Below are 22,113 nucleotides of genomic sequence, written 5' to 3' on the forward strand. Positions count from 1 at the left end.
TGGAAATAGAAAGCTAAAGTAGAATTATTTACGAACTCTACCGGGAATACAGACTCACGGACTACAGGCTTTTCCTTTTCTTTTGAGAAAGGAATAAATAAGAAACTGAATAATGGCACTATTTCAGAGATAAGTTTGGAACTGCAAGAAAAGAAACAATTTTCACGCACCCGCCTATTGAACACGCACAAGTAAATCCAAACGAATGAGGGAGCCGTTGCATAGACGTCTGCCTACGACAATTTTATTACTGTGAGACAACTGATCACCAACAACAAGTTCCTATAAGAGAACCTGTTTGACGAAGGAAATTATCTCAATTTTATGGACAACAATAAGTTACGAATCTCTCCAGATCGCACAAGAACAATATTTAGAAACTGTGCTATCAAAATCATTTTAGTGGTACAACTGAAGCGGGATTTTTTTCAAGTCAAACATGGCCTAGCCTATCCCTTTTCTTACTAGGAAAAACAGACGTCATCCAGCAGAAGTGACGAAACCCTCGGCTAACGTAGCCTATGCCCCAACCGTACCCTTGATCATACATGCATCTTCCAGGGTGGACCTCCTACTGAGACTTGGCCGTACCTTCGTCATTGCAAAACATTGCCAAGCCTAGTGATAGCTAAATTGTTACTAGTGGCAAGTAAAGGTAGGCAATCGCTGAGTTATCCCAGTCCCTTGTTTAGCCCAATTTTAGGCTAGGTATTCTTTTATCATTTGCTCTTACGAAATCGCAAACCAGAGCCTTACATGTGTAGGAGTATTAGATGCTAATCATCACGAGCTGGAAATGTTTGTTGAAGCTTGTTACTTGTTATTGGAAGTGGGCGAGGGAGTTTAGGTTCCCCTGCCATAGCCTACCTACCTATCCTAATCGGTGAATTCTTACTGTGGTCGAGGTAGGATGTTTTACCACAAACTGATTTACCTACCTACAAGTTGAAACTTCTTTGTATTTTTTATTACCTACGAACTGGATATTGGTACGGCATCCGTATCCCTGATTGCGATAGACATTGGTACGGCTGTGAATTGCGCATGCACAAATCCTTGTTTACCGCCTCTGGCATATCACTGACAGCATAAAAATGACGATCTAGCAACGTGAACTGTGTAATAGCTAATACGTCAGTTTTCGCTGAAAACGGATTTGTTCCGATACGTAATACAAACCCTCGGTCCTTTAACAATAGGAAGTAGCTAGCGGCAGCTGGAACGTCGTAAGCTTCGAACAATGAGAACGGGAGTTAACTGCTTGTCCGATCGTCGCGCGCCGCGCGACTGGGAGGTAAACAAATCACTTTTGCTTTCGGCCGCGGGTGTGAAGGACGTGTTCGTCATCGCTCTCTGCCCGCTTCATCGTCGTTTGCTTTGTTTATATTGTGTTTTCTACTAATGGTTTGTTTGACTTGAAATGAAACTGTAAGTACACTGTTTTCATTTTCATTACTTAATTATGAACCAAACATGGAGTTATCGCCGTAGATGCGGCGATTTCCTCTCTTTTCATGAATTGAACCCTTGAATTATGTCTCGGTGCCGCGAGGGCGGGCGCGCGCTCGGCGCCGAGTCATGGTATTTGGGCGAAAGTGTGTAATTGAAAAATGTTAAGTACTCTTGTCATTATATTTTGCCCTGTGCGTTCGTTACTGAGAGTGTGATTGCGCTTGGCACGAGCCTTTTAATTTTGTATAATAGAATGCAATGAAAGTGGATTCGCAATTGCAATATTCTTTTCATTTTCATTTATTTATTGCATGAAATCTTTAAATTGGATCAATTTTCGTTCTTACCCGGGAATTGATCCTTACGATTTTTTTATGTGAAAATGAAATCGCAAGTTGCAGTATTCTGTTTCATTTCATATATATTTTATGATAGCATCAATATTATTGGATCAAAGTTTCCGTTCTTACCCGGGAATTGATCTTTTCTCCTTTAAGTTCTATGAAGTGAATCGCAAGGGTGCAGTATTCTGTTTTCATTTTCATATTACTGTTTTCACTGCTGTGCGGGGTAGGGGAGAAGCGAAGGTCTGCTGCCAGGAAGTCGTCGGAAAGCTCTCGCGAACTCCCTTGGTAGCCGATTCTTCGTCTTCCTTCCTGCCCCCCGCTCAGCTTCTTCATTGTATTTTGTATTTGGGGTCTTCCTTGCGTTCGGGTGGGGCATGTCTTCCCCCCGTGCGTGAGGGAACCCCCCCCTCTTACTAATCTATCTATGTTACCGCAGGTGCTACATCCGTGGGAGACGACCTTGGATGTAGATGTAGATCCTCACGAGGTTTGTACTCGTTGTCGGGGGCGAGAGTGCTCCCGCAACGATCCCTGTGTAACGTGTATGCATTGGTCAGAGGCGCAGTGGGTGCTGTACAGCTGGGCACAAGAAGTCATCGGAAAGTCCAGTGACTCCTTTGGTAACGGACCTTCGTCCTCTTTCCTGCCCCCCGGCCAGCCCCCACATTTCGCGCCTTCCCCTGCGGGGGGTAGCGGAGTCTTCCTCTCTCTCGATCCGTCGAGTGTGTGGAGGAGGGCGCCCGCTACCCGGACGTCCAGTTGTACTCGGGGTCTTCCGTCCGCTCTGGGTGGGGTTCTTCTCACCCCCCAGGCGCGAGGAAGCCCCTCTCAACTAACCGACTGTTGCTTCCGCAGGTGTGCCATCAGCGAAGGACGACCTGGGACAGGTGTGGGAGTCGCTGGACTGCAGGGAGTGCCGAGCATACAGGGCTTGATTCAGCGGTTGGCGGGGTCGGCAGTGGTCACTCATGGTACGGTAACCACTACAACAACCACAATCTCGACACCGCATATGAGATGCCACCGCAGCCCTGGTGTACACACCACAATGTCATGTCGGTAAACACCCACGGCTGCAATCCAGAACCAATTCCTGCCGTGCCAAGAGGACGGTGCCACGCCACCTGGGTTCTTTGTATTGCCGACCCCGACTTCCGCTGCCCAAAGAGTACCCCCCTGGACCTGCCGCCAGTGCCGAGGATGACGGTAGCTGCCGACAGGACGCCTGGCTCTCCTGTGGTACCTGCCGTGCCTGCCGTACCTGTTGCTGTCCCAGCCGCTCATATTCCCTTTTCAGATCAGGTGCCTGCTGCTCAATTCACTTTCAGATGTTCCTGCTGTTCCTGGACCTGTTCCTGGTGTTCCTGCTGTTGGTGATGCTGTCACAGTCTCAGGTCTTTCGGACAGGTGCAGTGGGACGGGCCCTGTTGCTTCGGCAACTGCCCCGGCTCCCTCCTGGATGGAAGACCGACGTCTGTCCTGCGGAGCCTGGCGAAGAAGAAGAGGAAGAGGACGAAGGTGTCGTCGTCGTCTTCGTCGTCTTCTTCGTCGTCTGCTGCCTCTCCTTCCCCTTCGACTTCTAAGACCAAAACAGCCGAAGAAGAAGAAGGTTGCCTCCTCCCCCCCTAAGAAGACTCCTTCGGGATCTTCTAAGGGCCCGGCTCGCTCAGGCGAGCTGGGAGCTCTTCTGCGGGTCCTCCTGTTCCTTCGGGAACGGGGCCCGTCCCGCGCTTCTTCTGCAAAGAAGAAGTCGACGGGGACCAGAGGTGCACCAGCCTCGGCGGTGCGTCCTCACCTGGTGCTAGCGGTTCTGCGCTAAACCAGGTTCCGTCTCAGGCCGCTTCTCGTTCGCGAGAAGCACCGAGTGGACGCTCTTCCAAAGAAGACCGTCCAGCCAAAAGTTTTGACGCCCGAGCTCGCTCGCCGTCAAGACAGCGGCGCGGAGCAGAAGACTGGCGAGAGTCGTGCACACGACTCTCGCCAGGCCAGTGGACGCTCTCGCAGCGATCAACTGGCTGCTCGGGCTGACGTGACGGTCGCTGATCAGCCACGGGTTGATAGGCGAGGAAGGAGTCCCCGCGGCCGCCCGGTACCAGCCACGGCTGGGTACCAGCGACTCGACGCGCCGAGAGGACGCTGGCCGGTCTCGACGCGACAGAGAGCCTAGCAGGTCACCCGTCCGCCGCTCCGATGGGACCGGGCGGAGACGGTGACCAGCGGCAGCTCGCCTGACGCTAGAGATCGGTCTCGACGTCTCAGCCGAGCAATCGCCCCAGGCGAGCGGTAAGGCTAGGCCTGCTGCTCGACCGTCACCGCGGGTTTGACGATCAGCAGCAGCCCTCCACGCACGCTGGTCCTGCCAGCGAGCGACGGGGGGGAGCGTCAGGTCTGCCTCTCCCGTACCTTCAACCTCCTCGGGCTATACCGGGAGGAGCGAGGTACCGAGGAGCGATCACGAGAGGTGCGCCGCTCGTGACCCTGCTATGACGCCGTATGGACCAGGCACGGTCCAGGACCGACCAGGACATACGCGCAAGTAGCTGGAGGCGACCGTCAGGGGTCTGCCGCTGTTCCTCCTTCTGAAGGAGGAGTATCTCGGGATCTGTTCTTGTTGGAGGGACTGGACGGTCCTACTCCGCAAGACACGGTTACTCCCGAGATACAGAGGAATTTGCAGAAGTCATTAAGCTGATTCGTCAGCATAATGACCTTGCGGAAGGATTGCCGCTCCCACCAGCAGAGCCCACGTCTCTGCTCGAGTCGTTTTGTTTTGGGGCCGAGAGGGACCCAAACCGACGGTGGGTCTGCCGCGATCGGAACTTGCCGATTCTGTCTCGAACCAGAGTCTCTCTTGGTCTCCGGGACAAGAAGGCTCTCTCTCAGTTCTGGCCGGTCGATCAAGCTACTTCCACTCCTCTACTGCGACAGCGGCGTTTCTAGTGTCTTCGGACACCGTATTTGAATACTCCTTCGGTCCTCCTGAGAGGTTTCGACCTCGACGAGGACTGGAATGAGTTGGAGGACGGTATCGGCTCTCTCCTGTCAGGTGTCGATCAGCCCCACCCAGACGACGTTCACAGTGGCGGCAAGAACCCTTACCTACAGGAGAGGTTCATAACCCTCCGCGGGCGAAACGTTTTCTCCTGACGATACGTTTTTCCCAGACTCTGAGAGGCCATCGCCGCAAGGCGATGGCTGTTCCTACTCTTCTCCAACTGCTAGTTTCCACTGGGAGGCGAGCGAGTATCCAATTCCTCCCCCATTCCCTCTCTCCTTACGGTTACGAGGGAGAGGGGAGGGATCCTACAGAGATTTCTCTGTAGGATCCCACGTTCGGGACTGCGCTACCGGGGGGACCTTCGGGTCCTACCTGACGTAAGCCCCGGTCGTTGAGGAGGAATCCTGCCCCATTCTCGATTTCTACGCGAATCGAGAGGACCACCAGCCGATATCGTTTGGCGAATTCGGTGGGGGTTTCGCAGACTGCTTAGAATTCTACGGAATTTCTAACGCATTCAGTGTTCGAGTTTTACGATCTCCAAACACTTAACGCCGAGACCACGGTCCAAAGTGAGCGGAGAAGAGAATCCCCGATATACACGATAATCGGGAACCTCGCCTATGCTCGAATTCCTGGAATTTCTAGCATTGGGAAGAAGACTGCTGCTGAAGAAACTATCTCACAGTAGGCGACCAACCTGGACTAGAGACGATCGGACGGGAATATCCAGTTTGGCTTGAACTATCGTCTTAGTATTCTGTTCACCATTGAAGCTTTCCTTCGAGGAAGACTTCTCCTTCACTCTCTTTGATAGAGATCAGAGGTGGTCGATCTCCAATCCTTATTTTGTTTTCTTGAAGGAAAGAATTTAGGATGGAGATCGTTGTTCAGAATCCTACAAATATACTACGTATATTAACCTCGCGACATGATTCTACTAAGCAGTTTGAATTGTCCGAGGGGTAGGCGCATATCCTAGTGAAACTACGGATTGCGACTTATAAGAGAAGTATTCTAATTGAACTGCAACTCGGGGTTGCCTGCAACCTCCCAGGAGTTTTCAGTTTCAATTTTATATACTTATGGTTTTGTCACGACAACACCATTTCAACTGTTATATTTACCGAAATTCGTTTCGCCTAAATATAATTGCTCGAGCATATATTTTTATGCTCGGTAGTTCTAGCCGAACGCATTCCTTCGTGGAATAATGGATTACCTGGCAACTCAGGATGACGAGTCAGCGAGAGCTCAGGCTCAACTACTGCGTATTGAACTGCCTGATAGCAGCTCAGTATCAGCTGGGCCTCCGATATGCACGGTCATGTATGTCTCTCTGCCCTGCTTTGATTGACTACCGAACCGTATCTCTGCCCAACAATCATGGACTTAGGTCTCTGATTAACGGGGATTCTCGCAATAATGAAGGACCCATCTACTGCTGTGACGCTAGATTCCATCGCCTTCGACATTGCGAGAATTTTCAACAGAGATATCTCTTGGACTCTTTCATCTTTCTGTTTACCGCACGGTAACAGAAGTCTGTACAAGTCTCCCGCTGCATCGCACTGCGATAATGCGAATGATTTTGCAGACATCTGAGTTTGTCTTCAAAATATCTCGTATTCGTAGGTATACAATTGTTCATTGTTCAACCCGAATTACGAGTGTTCAGAAGACATGCCAACTCTCCGACCTGACAGCTCTACTTCCAAATGTTCAGCCCATGAGAAGCAGTTCTTCAGGCGGCTTTCCCCTGTGTTTTCATTACTGAAGAACGCCCCGCTTTCATTGCAACTACGACTTCTCACCGGACAGCAATGAAATAGCGGTTAGCGTTTTCAGTCATTTGTAAGCACAGGTTATGAATCTTGAGAATCCTTCTCTTGATTCGTCTGTGAAGACGTAGGTTGCATTCAATATCTACCTTCGTCTTCAACGGTACATAGTGTTGTTTCTCCTTAGCTGAGATTCAACAACCATGAGGATGTTTTACCTTCAGGGACCTCGGTCTCTAGAAGGCAATTGACTTTCACCTGTTGGGCACATGCCTTAAGAGAATCATCACCTCGCTGTCCGGCATTGGTGACAAACAAATACATTATTTGTTTGGTCTCTCGGCATAACCCTTTAAAGGCGAAGGTCACGTACTTACTCGGATGCTTTGACAACTTGCCTCCTACCGAACGCAGTCAGTTCGGCAGCTGTCAGAGCGGCCGAGTCAGTTACGAACTACGCTGTTGACTTAGTTCGGTTGTTACAGACAATCATTACTTCGTTTTAATAGCTTGTCACAGTACCCATACCATTGACACCCACCACCTGGAGTGTCGTGTCCTATCCACTACCGAGAAAAACACTTCGCTGCATGGGGATAGGAGGATGCAAGAGACTTCGTTGCTAACGGACAGACCAGTATGGGTACTGGACATCACCGAAGTAGAGAAGAGGGATAGGTCATACGACTATTTCCTTCTTTTCCTCTGAGGAACTGCATGACTTCTCCTGCGAAGTCCAAGCATCCAGGGGATGGGGATCCGTGACGCTCGATTTCGTACCGAACTTCGTAGCGAAGACTCAGAACCCTTCGGTCCCTGACGATTGGTTCGAGTCGTTCACAATCCCCTCCTAATGGACTTCACCGCCTTCGATGCGAAGGAGATGCTGCCTTGTCCGCAAGAATCTTCTCCTTGGCGCAGGTACTGAAGGCAGGGGTCTGGTCCAACCAGACCACATGCCCTTCCTTCTACCTTCGGGATATTGCCCACAGGTCCTTGGATCTTTTTCCTTGGGACCCGTGGTGGCTGCTCAACACGTTGTGTAGCGAACCCAGACCCTCGCAGGCTGACAGCATCGAGTCCTGGTGTGACCGTAAGAATGGATGGTGAATGAGAGTGTGACTGGCTCCTCTTCCATCTTTTTTCTTCCCCTCTACCTGTGGTTAGAGGGACACGGTCGTCACCCACCCCTGCTGGATAAGGACAAGATGCAGGTGAGCTACTTAACAGAGCCCCATCCTATCCCTTTCACTAGGGATAGGAGCATATATCCACCACTTCCTCCAACAAGGGGGAGGAAGTGGATGCCAGCTTGAGACAAACCCATACTTTATGTTGCCTCTTGCAAACAGGAACAGTTCTTGCTTGCTGGTACGAAGAGATACGCTTGCCTCTCTCTTAGTACTCGGCCCAGAGGTCTGACCATTGATCCTGCGGTGCACACCCCCCCGATCAATCGGACAGAGGCTTGGATCCCTCCTCGCTCTTACGACCAGGGAGGCATTCCAGGGATGGACGAACACCAGTCTGTTCATCAAAAGACTCAGATTCCTCCCACCAAGAAGTGAGTCTTCCTATTGTTAAAGGACCGAGGGGTTTGTATTACGTATCGAAACAAATGACAATTTGTCAAAAATTGCATTTTTCCTAACTATACAAACCTGGAGGTCCTTTACATATAGTCCCTCCCTCATGCCACCCCTCACTCTGCGTATTTTGCATGGGCCAAAAGCAAAAGTGATTTGTTACCGACGATCGGACAAGCAGTTAACTACCGTTCTCCCTTGTTCGAAGCTTACGACCGTTCCAGCTGCCGCTAGCTACTTCCTATGTTGAAAGGACCTCAGGTTTGTATAGTTAGGAAAAATGCAATTTTCGACAAATTGTCATGTTTTCAGGTTTCAACAAGCTGAAAATGGCAATAGGCTAGACGTCTACGAAGAGTCAAACTTCCAGAAATTGCATATCCATAGGTCACGTCACGAACGATCGAATCGGCCCAGAAAAGAGCTCCGAAGAGGGGATTCAAAGGAGATTTGAAGCTTAGCTAGTAAGATTGCAGCAGTCAGTAGTGCGTCCAATATGGGAAACATACTGTTAATATAGACCTGATTTAAATTACTTACTTACGATTGATAGGCTGTTACCAGAGGATTGACCTTGGTAGTTTTTCTTACTACCATGATACAGTGTGCATGATTTGTGTGTACTTCAAGTTTTCTTTCAGGACCGATTCGATCGTTCCGTAACTTATGGATATACAATTTCTGAAATTTTGACTCTTCGTAGATGTCTATTGGTTTTTTCAGCTCATTGAAACCTGAAAACATCTGCTTTTCGGTGAAAACTGATGTATTATTACATGGTTTTAGAGGAGATTTAAAGAAGGTATTTTAAGCATGCAGATAGTTAGTTTAGTTTTATTTTTCATCAGTATAGTAAAAATCTAAGTATGTTAAAGTATTATTGTGATTTTTTATATTTTCATTTATTGTCAAAATGTTTTGGTGCTTTGGTGATGACAGTATGGTGTTTCACTTTGACATTTTGAATTGAACATATTCAGCGAAACAATTCAGTTCGACTATTATTACTACTGTCGCTGATCTTCTAATGCCGTACCCATAGCTCTTAGCAACAGTGTAGGCAACTGCTGCATGATTAGCAAACTGCCGTACCTACACTAAGTCAATAGCGCAATACGGCACCATGACAGAATCTGATGTACCCCTCTACACTATGTTATTGTACGGCAGGAAGTCTGAAGTTGACGCATGCGCAATTCACTGCCGTATCAATATCTATCGCAATCAGGGATACGGCTGCCATTCCAATATCCTGTGCCTTTTTATTATGTGTATGGTACTTTTTATCTCTCAGCATAGAAAAGGAAAGGCGAGCCATACCTACAGTATCAAAGGGTGTTGGCCGCTTTGATTTTGTCGAGTCTCAAAAAACGCTGTGCTGCGAATATTTGAATTTACCTTACAGCTGTGAGAAATACAATAGGCAGTTCCTTGAAGAGGAAACTTGAAGGAATTACTCAGCCTCATCTATTACTAGGGCAAACAACTGCGTGGACTGGCCAACTCACTGACTACCGCGGCTAGGCCACCCTCCGAAAAAGTTCTTTGTCCGACACGGCATACAAACCTTCGTCCTTTTTACAATAGGAAGATACTAGCGGCAGCTGGATAGGTCGTAGCTTTCGAACAAGGGGTTCGGTAGTTAACTGCTTGTCCGACAGGCGCGCGCGCGCGACTGGAGGTAAACAAATCACTTTTGCTTTCGGCCTCACAGTGGATGGACGTGTGTGTTCGCTCTCTGCCCGCTGCTCGTCGTTTGCTTTCTAGTTGTTTGTAATTGTGTATGAAAGACTTGTAAGTACAGTTTTTTCTCTCTTATCATTTGTTTCCGACACGGCATACAAACCTTCGTCCTTTTACATAGGAAGGTTACTAGCGGCAGCTGGATAGGTCGTAAGCTTTTCGAACAAGGGGTTCGGTAGTTTAACTGCTTGTCCGACAGGCGCGCGCGCGCGACTGGGAGGTAAACAAACCACTTTGCTTTCGGCCTCACGGTGGATGGACGTGTGTGTTCCTCTCTGCCCGCTGCTCGTCGTTTGCTTTCTGTTTTGTTTGTAATTGTGTATGAAAGATTGTAAGTACAGTATTCTCTCTTTTCATATTAATTACGCTGATCATTAATGATGGAATCTCCGCGCCTCGCTACCCCAAGGAGACTTTGCCCGGGTACCGAAGGGCGCAAATGTGGGAAATTCAGATCTTTTCCCGAGATAGACCCTCATGTTTTGTGTGCTCGGTGCCGGGGCGCGAATGCACCCTGCCGAGCCCTGTGATGTTTGTATGAACTGGTCGGAGGCGCAGTGGACATTGTATGAGGGCGGAAGAAGCGAAGGCCTGCAAAGGAGTCGTCGGAAAGCTCTCCCGCGACTCCTTTGGTGACGGACACTTCGTCTTCTTTCCTGCCGCCCGCTTCAACTTCCTCGTATCGCGCCTTCCCCTTCGGGGGGTGTGTCTAGGTCCTTCTCCTCTCCCGATGTGTCGAGTGTGGAAGGAGGGCGCTAGATACCCCGACGTAGAGTTGTACTCTGGGTCCTCTATCCGCTCGTCTCGCGCGAGCGGGTAGAGGATCCTCCTAATCACCCGACTTTTGCCTCCTCAGGTGCGGTTGCCGTGAAGGATGACCTTGGACAGGTGTGGGCGTCGTTGGGACTGCAGGGCGTGCCGAGTGTCCAGGGGCTGCTCTATCATCTCGCTGGCTCCGTGGCGGTTTACGCACGCTACGGTAACAACCACCACCACGACCCTGACAACACCTGGCTACGCGTCACCTCCTCACCTGTGTACACCCAGCACGCGGTATCTGTAACACCAACAACATCGGTGCAGGGGCCAGTCGCCGTAACTCGGGGGAGTGTGATGCCGCCACCTGGGTTTGCCGTGCTGCCGCGACCGGACTTCATGTGCCCGAAGAGCTCGCCCCTGGACCTCCCACCGGTTACCGATGACGTCTGTGCCGCTGGTTCGACCAGCTGTATCTGCCGTACCTGCCGTGACCACTGCTGCTGTTCCTGATCCTGTTCCTGCCGTGTCTGCTGCCGTTCCTGTGATGCCCGCACCTGCTGAGTCGTTCCCGTTCCTGGCGCCGCTGCTCCCGATGCTGTGGTCTGTTCGGACAGGTCGTCCGGGCCCTGTTGCTTCGGCAACAGCAGCCCCGGCTCCGTCCTGGATGACGACCTGACATCGTCCTGAGGAGGTTGACGAAGAAGAAGAAGAAGAGGAGGAAGGTGTCGTCGTCGTCTTCATCGTCTTCTTCGTCGTCGTCGTCTGCCGCCTCTTCCCCTTCTTCTTCTAAGGCTCCCCCGCCTAAGAAGAAGAAGGTCGCCTCCTCCCCCCCCCCTAAGAAGTCTCCTTCGGGAGCTTCTAAGGGCCCGTCTCGCTCTGGTGAGACGGGGGGTTCTTCCGCTGGTCGCCCTGCTCCTTCGGGAGCAGGACCCGTCTCTTCTCCCGCAAGGAAGAAGACTACGGGGACCAGAGGGGTGCCGGCTAACACCGGCACTTCCTCACCTGCTGTCAGTGGTTCGGCCACAGCAGCAGGATCCGGCTCGGCCGCTCGTTCGCGAGAGGTACCGAGTGTACGTCGCCTACCAGCGACCGTGCAGCCAGGAACCAGACCCCTGAGTCCGCTCAGCGTCAGGTTCACGGCACGGAGCGGAAGACTGGTGACAGCCGCTCACGCGACTCTCACCAGACCAGCTCTCGCTCTCGCGGCGAGCAGCTGGCTACCCGGGCGGACGTGACGGTCCATGACCGCCACGGGCTGAGGCTGGGAAGAGGTCCCACCCCCGTTCGCCGGCACCAGCCACGGCTGGTACCAGCGACGTGACGCGCCGTGAGGATACGCACCGGTCTCACCGTGACAGTGGAGCTCGCCGGTCGCCTGACCGTCACTCTCACAGAGAGCGATCGGGTACGGCGACCAGCACCAGCTCCTCTGACACACGAGACCGGGGCCGCTGTTCTCGGTCCAGCCGTTCTCCACAGCGAGACGGCTCGACTAGGCCTGCAGCTCGATCGCCACCGCGGGTTGACGATCGCCTGCAGTCTTCCAAGCCCGCTGTTCTGCCAGCGAGCGAGGAGGGAGTGGTCAGGTCTGCCTCTCCCATACCTTCAACCTCCTCGGGTTACACCGGGAGGGGCGAGGTATTGAGGAGTGATCGTGAAGGGTGCGCCCTTCAGGATCCCGCCACGTCGTCGTACGTACCAGGCTCGGTTCTCGGACCAGCCAGGTCTTACGCACAGGTGGTTGAGGAGCCGAGAGGGGGCTGTCGCTGCTCCTCTCCTTGAGGGAGGAGGGTCTCGGGAGTACTCCTGTTCGAGGGGACTGGACGGTCCGACTCCACAGGATGCTATCACGCCGAGATCCAGAGGAACTTTGCCGAGGTTATTGCGCTGATTCGTCCAGCACAACGACCTCGGGAAGGATCGCCGCTCCCACCATCCGAGCCCACGTCCCGGCTCGAGTCGTTCTGGGGCCCGAAGAGGGAACCCAGACCGACGGTGGGTTTGCCGCGGTCAGAGCTGGCTGACTCAGTGCTGACCAAGTTGAATCGCTTGTCTCTGGACAGGACGGTTCGCTGAAGTCTGGCAGGTCTAGCAAGCTACTTCCACCTCCTCTTGCTACGACAGCGGCGGTTTTACGTGCCCATCTGAGGATCCGATGCCGCCCAAACAGGTGAACCCGGGTTGTAGCGAGGCTGACTCCGGGTGTGTCTCTGCAACAGCTCCTGTCCGAGAACCTGTGGTTCTCGCAGCAAGAGGCACTAGGCCTGGAATCTACCGCCATGGCAGCTTTCCAGGCCGTCTCCTGGCTAGATCTGTGGTCCCTCACAGTATCTAAGGTCGCAGCCAACTCTGGGGGAATTTCTCCCGAAGATGACTCGGCCTTCAGGAGACTTTGCCAGTCTGGGGGAAGAGCCATCTCCTTCCTTGCTCACCAGACGGTAAACCTGTGGGCCAACCTGGTTCTCCGACGAGGGACGCTGTCCTTACTCGGGTTTCCAGGGCGGCCGGGCCGGGCGTGAAGCGGCATTGGGTCTTCGAAACGGACCTCTACGGAGTTCCACGTCTCTCTTCCCACGAGAGATGGTGGACGCTGCGGTGGACAGACGGCGCACTGATGACAGTGACCGTCTGGTTCACCAGGCAGTCTCGAAGGCTTCTGGGCAGCCTCGGACTGCGGCCAAGTCTAAGAGCTCGGCTAGCGCCTCCTCGGCTGCTAAGACGGTTGCTGCGTCGAAGCCCCGAGGAGTGACTCTGTCTTCTTCGACTTCTGGTAAGGGGGGCCGTAACCAGCCCTCCTCCCAGCCCTCCTCATCCCGTGGAGGCTCTGGGAAGAAGTCGAAGAAAAGGGGGAAACGCTAGGGACGGCGTTCCCCCTCACCTGCTGCCGGAAGTGGGGGGGTGCCTGGCCAGCCATTGGGCAACTTGGCAGCGCTACGGCGCCGAGACCTGGATAGTAGATGTCCTTCGGGAGGGATATCTATTACCCTTCGAATCTCGGCCACCCCTCACCTCCAACCCGGTCCAACAGCAGTCTACGTACCCCGTCCCCGGGTCACCGAAGGACGTAGCACTCAGACAGGAGATCAAGACCATGCTGAGCAAGAGAGCTGTAGAGATCGTCACGGATCAGTCACCGGGCTTTTACAGTCGACTTTTCCTGGTGGAAAAGTCTACGGGGGATGGCGGCGCCCGGTGATAGATCTCCTCTCCCCTGAACCGGTTTGTTCGACAGACCCGGTTCACGATGGAGACGGCGGCACGCTCAGTGCTCGACTCCATCAGGGAGAACGATTTCATTGCTTTCAGTGGACTTGAAGGATGCGTATTTCCAAATACCACATTCATCAGTCCTCCAGAAAGTACCTCCGCTTCATCCTCGACGGGACGGTGTACCAGTTCAGGGCCACTGTGCTTCGGTCTCTCAACCGCCCCACAGGTGTTCACGCGAGTGTTCACTCTGGTGTCTGCTTGGGCCCATTCGCACGGGATACGTCGATGAGGTATCTCGACGATTGGTTAGTCCTGGCGAGCTCCCGCTCGCAGTTGCTACAGGACAGGGATCGACTGCTCGAGTTCTGTCGCGATCTGGGGATCGTGGTGAACTCGAGAAGTCCGATCTCGAGCCCAAGCAGAGGATGAAGTACCTGGGTATGCTGATCGACACGGTAGCAGGGCGAGTCTTTCCCGCAGACTCGCGGATCAGCAGATTCAGGGAGGCAGCCAACCAGTTTCCTGTCTCGGCAGGAACAGGTAGCTCAGCGATGGCAAGTCGTGATCGGACACCTGTCGTCACTCGAGAAGTTAGTCCCTCACGGGCGTCTTCACCTGCGGTCTCTTCAGTGGAGACTAAAGGAGGAGTTGGTCACAGGCGACGGATCCCCCAAGCTTTCCAGTGTCACTGACACAGGAGGTGAGGCAGGACCTAGCCTGGTGGCTCGACGACAGGAACCTCTTAAGAGGAGTGCCTCTGCGCACTCCCCCCCCGGACATGCAGCTGTTCTCAGACGCATCGACCGAGGGATGGGGCGCACACCTGGAGGAGTTGCTGACTTCAGGAGTGTGGGACGAGAACGACAAGCACCTTCACATCAATGTACTGGAACTCAAGGCAGCGTTCCTCGCTCTCCAAGAGTTTCAGGACCGCTTGATGGACACTCAGTGGTGTTGATGTGCGACAACACCACGGTGGTGGCTTACGTCAACAAACAGGGGGGCCTAGTGTCCCTCCCGTTGTACCAGTTGACTCGGCAGGTGCACGAGTGGGCTCAGGCACACTCAGTAGAGCTGTCGGCACGCTACATTCCAGGGAAGAGGAATGTAGTAGCAGACACGCTCAGCCGTCGGGATCAGGTGATAGGGACCGAATGGTCTCTACACCAGGACGTGGCGGAAAGGCTCTTCGACCTGTGGGGGCGACCAGTCGTGGATCTGTTCGCCACCCGGCACAACAGGAAGCTCCAGGTGTTCTTCTCGGCCGTGCCGGACCCATGGGCAGCTGCAGAGGACGCTCTTCAACACCCGTGGGACAACCTCTTCGCCTATGCCTTTCCCCCGTTCAGCCTGATTCGCAAGGTGATCAGTCGAGCGCTGGTCACCCCGAATCTCAGGATGATCCTGGTGGCTCCCAAATGGCCACAGGCCATTTGGTATCCGGACTGCTGGCTCTCTCGCAGGAGAACCGAGAGAGATTCCCCTTGGCACAACCTTCTCGCCCAGCCACACGTCGAGCGGTACCACCGAGCAGTCCAGTCCCTACGTCTTCACGGCTGGCTGTTATCCACCATCTCTTGCGAACGAGAGGCTTTTCTCGTAGCGCAGCAACGAGATGGCTGGAACGTCCGTCAGTCCTCTGCAGCTGTGTACCAGGGGAAGTAGGCCGTCTTCTGTGGTTGGTGTCGTAGACGGGGTCTATCTCCTCTCAGAGCCACTCTTCAGCAGGTAGCGGATTTCCTCGTGTTTCTTCGCCGAGAGAAGCTCCTATCAGTCCCCACAGTGAAAGGATACAGAGCCGCCTTGGCGCTCGTCCTGAAACTGAGGGGGTTGGACATCTCGAACTCGTTCGAGATCTCCTTGCTGAGAATGAGAGCTTCGAGAGGTCTTGCCCACCCAGGGAACTCAGGCCCCCTGCGTGGGACGTGACTCTCGTCCTTAGGAGTCTGACTCGAACACCGTCGAGCCACTCCGAGAGTCGTCAGACAGGGATCTGACCCTCAAGACCCTCTTCTTGCTGGCCCTGGCATCGGCGAAGAGAGTAGGAACTTCATGGTCTTTCCTTATGTGTACGACACTCCAGGGATGGGGATCCGTGACGCTCGATTTCGTCCCGAACTTCGTTGCGAAGACTCAGAACTCACCTTCAGTCCCTGATGACAGGTTCGAGTCTTCACGATTCCCTCCCTATTGGACTTCACCGATAATGATGCGGATGATGCTGCTTTGTCCTGTGAGGGCGCTACGGCGCTATCTGAAGAGAACTCGTCACCTCAGGCCTGAGTGTCGACGCCTCTTCGTTAGCACCGGGGTCACCAAGAAAGAAGTATCCAAGAACACTCTTTCTTTCTGGCTGCGTGAGGTCATCAGGAGGGCGTATGAGGCTGATGGTAGTGACGACATCCGTACGTCCCGTCCGAGAGCTCACGAAGTCAGAAGTATTGGCCCCCTCGTTTGCGTTTTCGCAAGAACTTCTCCGTGGCGCAGGTCCTGAAGGCAGGGGTCTGGTCTAACCAGACTACCTTTACGTCCTTCTACCTTCGGGATATTGCCCACAGGTCCTTGGACACCTTTTTCCTTGGACCCGTGGTGGCTGCTCAACAAGTTGTGTAGCTAACCCAGACCCTCGCAGGCTGAACAGCATCGAGTCCTGTGTGACTGTGTGGATGGATGTGTGAGTGAGTGAGTGACTGGCTCTCTCTTCCCATCTCTTCCTTCCCCTCTACCTGCGGGCAGAGGGCCATGGTCGTCACTACGCTGGATGAGGACGAGATGCAGGTGAGCTATATGACAGAGCCCCATCCTGTCCCTTTCACTAGGGATAGGAGCAGAATATCCACCACTTCCTTCTGCAAGGGGGAAGTGGATGCCTACAAGAGTCAAACCCATGACTTTATATTTGCTCCTGTACAGGAACAAGTTCTTGCATTGCTGGTACTAAGAGATGCGCATGCCCCTCTCTTAGTACTCGGTCCAGAGGTCTGACCATTGATCCTGCGGTGCACACCCCCGATCAATCGGACAGAGGCTTGGATCCCTCCCTCGCTCGTACGACCAGGGAAGCTTCCAAGGTAGGGCGAACACCAGTCTGTTCACAAAAGACTCAGATTCCACCCACCAAGAAGTGAGTCTTCCTATTGTAAAAGGACCGAAGGTTTGTATGCCGTGTCGGAACAAATGACAATTTGTCCAAAATTGCATTTTTCCTAACTATACAAACCTGAGGTCCTTTTACACATAGCCCGCCCCACCTCATCCACCCCTCACTCTGCAGTTTTTGCTTGGGCCAAAGCAAAGTGATTTGTTTACCTCCCAGTCGCGCGCGCGCAGCCTGTCGGACAAGCAGTTAACTACCGAACCCCTTGTTGTTCGAAAGCTTACGACCTATCCAGCTGCCGCTAGTAACCTTCCTATTGTAAAAGGACCTCAGGTTTGTATAGTTTAGGAAAAATGCAATTTTGGACAAATTGTCATATTAATTACGCTGCAATTGAATTATGATGGAATCTCCACGCCTCGCTACCCCAAGGAGACTTTGCCCGGGTACCGAAGGGCGCAAATGCGGGAAGTTCAGATCATTCCCCGAGATTGACCCTCATGTGTTGTGTGCTCGGTGCCGGGGGCGCGAATGCACCCGGGCCGAGCCCTGTGATGTTTGTATTGACTGGTCGGAGGCGCAGTGGACATTGTATGAGGGCAGGAAGAAGCGAAGGCCTCCAAAGGAGTCGTCGGGAAGCTCTCCCGCGACTCCTTTGGTGACGGACACTTCGTCTTCTTTCCTGCCGCCCGCTCAACTTCCACGTCTCGCGCCTTCCCCTTCGGGGGCGGTGTCTAGGTCCTTCTCCTCTCCCGATGTGTCGAGTGTGGAGGAGGGCGCTAGATACCCCGACGTAGAGTTGTACTCTGGGTCCTCTATCCGCTCGTCTTCGCGCGAGCGGGTAGAGGATCCTCCTAATCACCCGACTTTTGCCTCCTCAGGTGCGGTTGCCGTGAAGGATGACCTCGGACAGGTGTGGGCATCGTTGGGACTGCAGGGCGTGCCGAGTGTCCAGGGGCTGCTCTATCATCTCGCTGGCTCCGTGGCGGTTACGCATGCTACGGTCACAACCACCACCACGACCCTGACAACACCTGGCTACGCGTCACCTCCTCACCTGGTGTACACCAGCTAGCCCGGTCTCTGTGACACCCACAACATCGGTGCAGGGGCCAGTCGCCGTAACTCTGGGAGTGTGATGCCGCCACCTGGGTTTTGCCGTGCTGCCGCGACCGGACTTCATGTGCCCGAAGAGCTCGCCCCTGGACCTCCCACCGGTACCGATGACGTCTGTGCCGTTGGTTTTCGACCAGCTGTATCTGCCGTACCTGCCGTGACCACCGCTGCTGTTCCTGTTCCTGATCCTGCCGTGTCTGCTGCCGTTCCTGTGATGCTCGCACCTGCTGATGTTGTTCCCGTTCCTGGCGCCGCTGCTCCCGATGCTGGTCTGTTCGGACAGGTACGTCCGGGCCCTGTTGCTTCGGCAACAGCAGCCCCGGCTCCGTCCTGGATGACAGACCTGACGTCGGTCCTGAGGAGGTTGACGAAGAAGAAGAAGAAGAGGAGGAAGGTGTCGTCGTCGTCTTCATCGTCTTCTTCGTCGTCGTCGTCTGCCGCCTCTTCCCCTTCTTCTCCTAAGGCTCCCCCGCCTAAGAAGAAGAAGGTCGCCTCCCCCCCCCCTAAGAAGTCTCCTTCGGGAGCTTCTAAGGGCCCGTCTCGCTCTGGTGAGACGGGGGTTTCTTCCGCTGGTCGCCCTGCTCCTTCGGGAGGCAGGACCCGTCTCTTCTCCCGCAAGGAAGAAGACTACGGGGACCAGAGGGGTGCCGGCTAACACCGGCACTTCCTCACCTGCTGTCAGTGGTTCGGCCACAGCAGCAGGATCCGGCTCGGCCGCTCGTTTTCGCGAGAGGTACCGAGTGTACGGTCGCCTACCAGCGACCGTGCAGCCAGGAACCAGACCTCTGAGTCCGCTCAGCGTCAGGTTCACGGCACGGAGCGGAAGACTGGTGACAGCCGCTCACGCGACTCTCACCAGACCAGCTCTCGCTCTCGCGGCGAGCAGCTGGCTACCCGGGCGGACGTGACGGTCCATGACCGGCACGGGCTGAGGCTGGGAAGAGGTCCCCCGTTCGCCGGCACCAGCCACGGCTGGGTACCAGCGAACTGACGCACCGTGAGGACACGCACCGGTCTCACCGTGACAGTGGAGCTCGCCGGTCGCCTGACCGTCGCTCTTACAGAGAGCGATCGGGTACGGTAACCAGCACCAGCTCCTCTGACACACGAGACCAGGGCCGCTGTTCTCGGTCCAGCCGTTCTCCACAGCGAGACGGCTCGACTAGGTCTGCAGCTCGATCGCCACCGCGGTTTGACGATCGCCTGCAGTCCTCCAAGCCCGCTGGTTCTGCCAGTGAGCGAGGAGAGAGCGTCAGGTCTGCCTCTCCCATACCTTCAACCTCCTCGGGTTACACCGGGAGGGGCGAGGTATTGAGGAGTGATCGTGAAGGGTGCGCCCTTCAGGATCCCGCCACGTCGTCGTACGTACCAGGCTCGGTTCTCGGACCAGCCAGGTCTTACGCACAGGTGGTTGGAGGAGACCGAGAGGGGCTGTCGCTGCTCCTCTCCTTGAGGGAGGAGGGTCTCGGGAGGTGCTCCTGTTTGAGGGACTGGACGGTCCGACTCCACAGGATGCAGTCACTCCTGAGATCCAGAGGAACTTTGCGAGGTTATTGCGCTGATTCGTCAGCACAACGACCTCGGGGAAGGATCGCCGCTCCCACCATCCGAGCCCACGTCCCGGCTCGAGTCGTTCTGGGGCCCGAAGAGGGAACCCAGACCGACGGTGGGTTTGCCGCGGTCAGAGCTGGCTGACTCAGTGCTGGACCAAGTTGAATCGCTTGTCTCTGGACAGGACGGTTCACTGAAGTCTGGCAGGTCTAGCAAGCTACTTCCACCTCCTCTGCTACACATCGGCGGTTTTACGTGCCATCTGAAGATCCGATGCCGCCCAAACAGGTGAACCCGGAGTTAGCGAGGCTGACTCCGGGTGTGTCTCTGCAACAGCTCCTGTCCGAGAACCTGTGGTTCTCGCAGCAAGAGGCACTAGGCCTGGAATCTACCGCCATGGCAGCTTTCCAGGCCGTCTCCTGGCTAGATCTGTGGTCCCTCACAGTATCTAAGGTCGCAGCCAACTCTGGGGGAATTTCTCCCGAAGATGACTCGGCCTTCAGGAGACTTTGCCAGTCTGGGGGAAGAGCCATCTCTTTCCTTGCCCACCAGACGGTGAACCTGTGGGCCAACCTGGTTCTCCGACGAAGGGACGCTGTCCTTACTCGGGGTTTTCCAGGGCGGCCGGGCGTGAAGCGGCATTGGGACTTCGAAACGGACCTTTACGGAGTTCCACGTCTCTCTTCCCAGGAGAGATGGTGGACGCTGCGGTGGACAGACGGCGCACTGAGGACAGTGACCGTCTGGTTCACCAGGCAGTCTCGAAGGCTTCTGGGCAGCCTCGGACTGCGGCCAAGTCTAAGAGCTCGGCTAGCGCTTCCTCGGCTGCTAAGACGGTTGCTGCGTCGAAGCCCCGAGGAATGACTCTGTCTTCTTCGACTTCTGGCAAGCCCTCCTCCCAGCCCTCCTCATCCCGTGGAGGCTCTGGGAAGAAGTCGAAGAAAGGGGGGAAACGCTAGGGACGGCGTTCCCCCTCACCTGCTGCCGGAAGTGGGGGGTGCCTGGCCAGCCATTGGGCAACTTGGCAGCGCTACGGCGCCGAGACCTGGATTGTAGATGTCCTTCGGGAGGGATATCTATTACCCTTCGAATCTCGGCCACCCCTCACCTCCAACCCGGTCCACAGCAGTCGTACGTCCACGGGTCCACGAAGGACGTAGCACTCAGACAGGAGATCAAGACCATGCTGAGCAAGAGAGCTGTAGAGATCGTCACGGATCAGTCACCGGGCTTTTACAGTCGACTCTTCCTGGTGGAAAAGTCTACGGGAGGCTGGCGCCCAGGTGATAGATCTCTCTCCCCTGAACCGGTTCGTTCGCCAGACCCGGTTCACGATGGAGACGGCACGCTCAGTGCTCGACTCCATCAGGGAGAACGATTTCATGCTTTCAGTGGACTTGAAGGATGCGTATTTCCAAATACCCATTCATCAGTCCTCCAGAAAGTACCTCCGCTTCATCCTCCCGACGGGACGGTGTACCAGTTCAGGGCACTGTGCTTCGGTCTCTCAACCGCCCCACAGGTGTTCACGCGAGTGTTCACTCTGGTGTCTGCTTGGGCCCATTCGCACGGGATACGTCTGATGAGGTATCTCGACGATTGGTTAGTCCTGGCGAGCTCCCGCTCGCAGTTGCTACAGGACAGGGATCGACTGCTCGAGTTCTGTCGCGATCTGGGGATCGTTGTGAACTTCGAGAAGTCCGATCTCGAGCCCAAGCAGAGGATGAAGTACCTGGGTATGCTGATCGACACGGTAGCAGGGCGAGTCTTCCCCGCAGACTCGCGGATCAGCAGATTCAGAGAGGCAGCCAACCAGTTCCTGTCTCGGCAGGAACAGGTAGCTCAGCGATGGCAAGTCGTGATCGGGACACCTGTCGTCACTCGAGAAGTTAGTCCTCACGGGGCGTCTTCACCTGCGGTCTCTTCAATGGAGACTAAAGGAGAGTTGGTCACAGGCGACGGATCCCCCAAGCTTTCCAGTGTCACTGGACACAGGAGGTGAGGCAGGACCTAGCCTGGTGGCTCGACGACAGGAACCTCTTAAGAGGAGTGCCTCTGAGCACTCCCCCCCGGACATGCAGCTGTTCTCAGACGCATCGGACCGAGGGATGGGGCGCACACCTGAGGAGTTGCTGACTTCAGGAGTGTGGGACGAGAACGACAAGCACCTTCACATCAATGTACTGGAACTCAAGGCAGCGTTCCTCGCTCTCCAAGAGTTTCAGGACCGCTTGATGGGACACTCAGTGTGTTGATGTGCGACAACACCACGGTGGTGGCCTACGTCAACAAACAGGGGGGCCTAGTGTCTCTCCCGTTGTACCAGTTGACTCGGCAGGTGCACGAGTGGGCTCAGGCACACTCAATAGAGCTGTCGGCACGCTACATTCCAGGGAAGAGGAATAGTAGCAGACACGCTCAGCCGTCGGGATCAGGTGATAGGGACCGAATGGTCTCTACACCAGGACGTGGC

The 22,113-nt window shown here is 54.6% G+C and overlaps 1 protein-coding gene across 1 annotated transcript in view; it reads left to right on the forward strand.

The window, feature by feature from the left end:
• The first annotated feature begins 293 nt into the window (after positions 1–293).
• LOC135224570 (ubiquitin-conjugating enzyme E2 J2-like) overlaps positions 294–22,113 on the forward strand; it is a 113,209-nt gene continuing 91,389 nt past the window's right edge. The window contains exon 1 of the mRNA XM_064263687.1: positions 294–655. The gene's annotated coding sequence lies outside the window, so the exon portion shown is untranslated. The remainder of the gene's footprint in view (positions 656–22,113) is intronic.

Source organism: Macrobrachium nipponense, chromosome 12 (assembly GCF_015104395.2).
Source record: "Macrobrachium nipponense isolate FS-2020 chromosome 12, ASM1510439v2, whole genome shotgun sequence".
Classification (NCBI taxonomy): Eukaryota; Metazoa; Arthropoda; class Malacostraca; order Decapoda; family Palaemonidae; genus Macrobrachium; species Macrobrachium nipponense.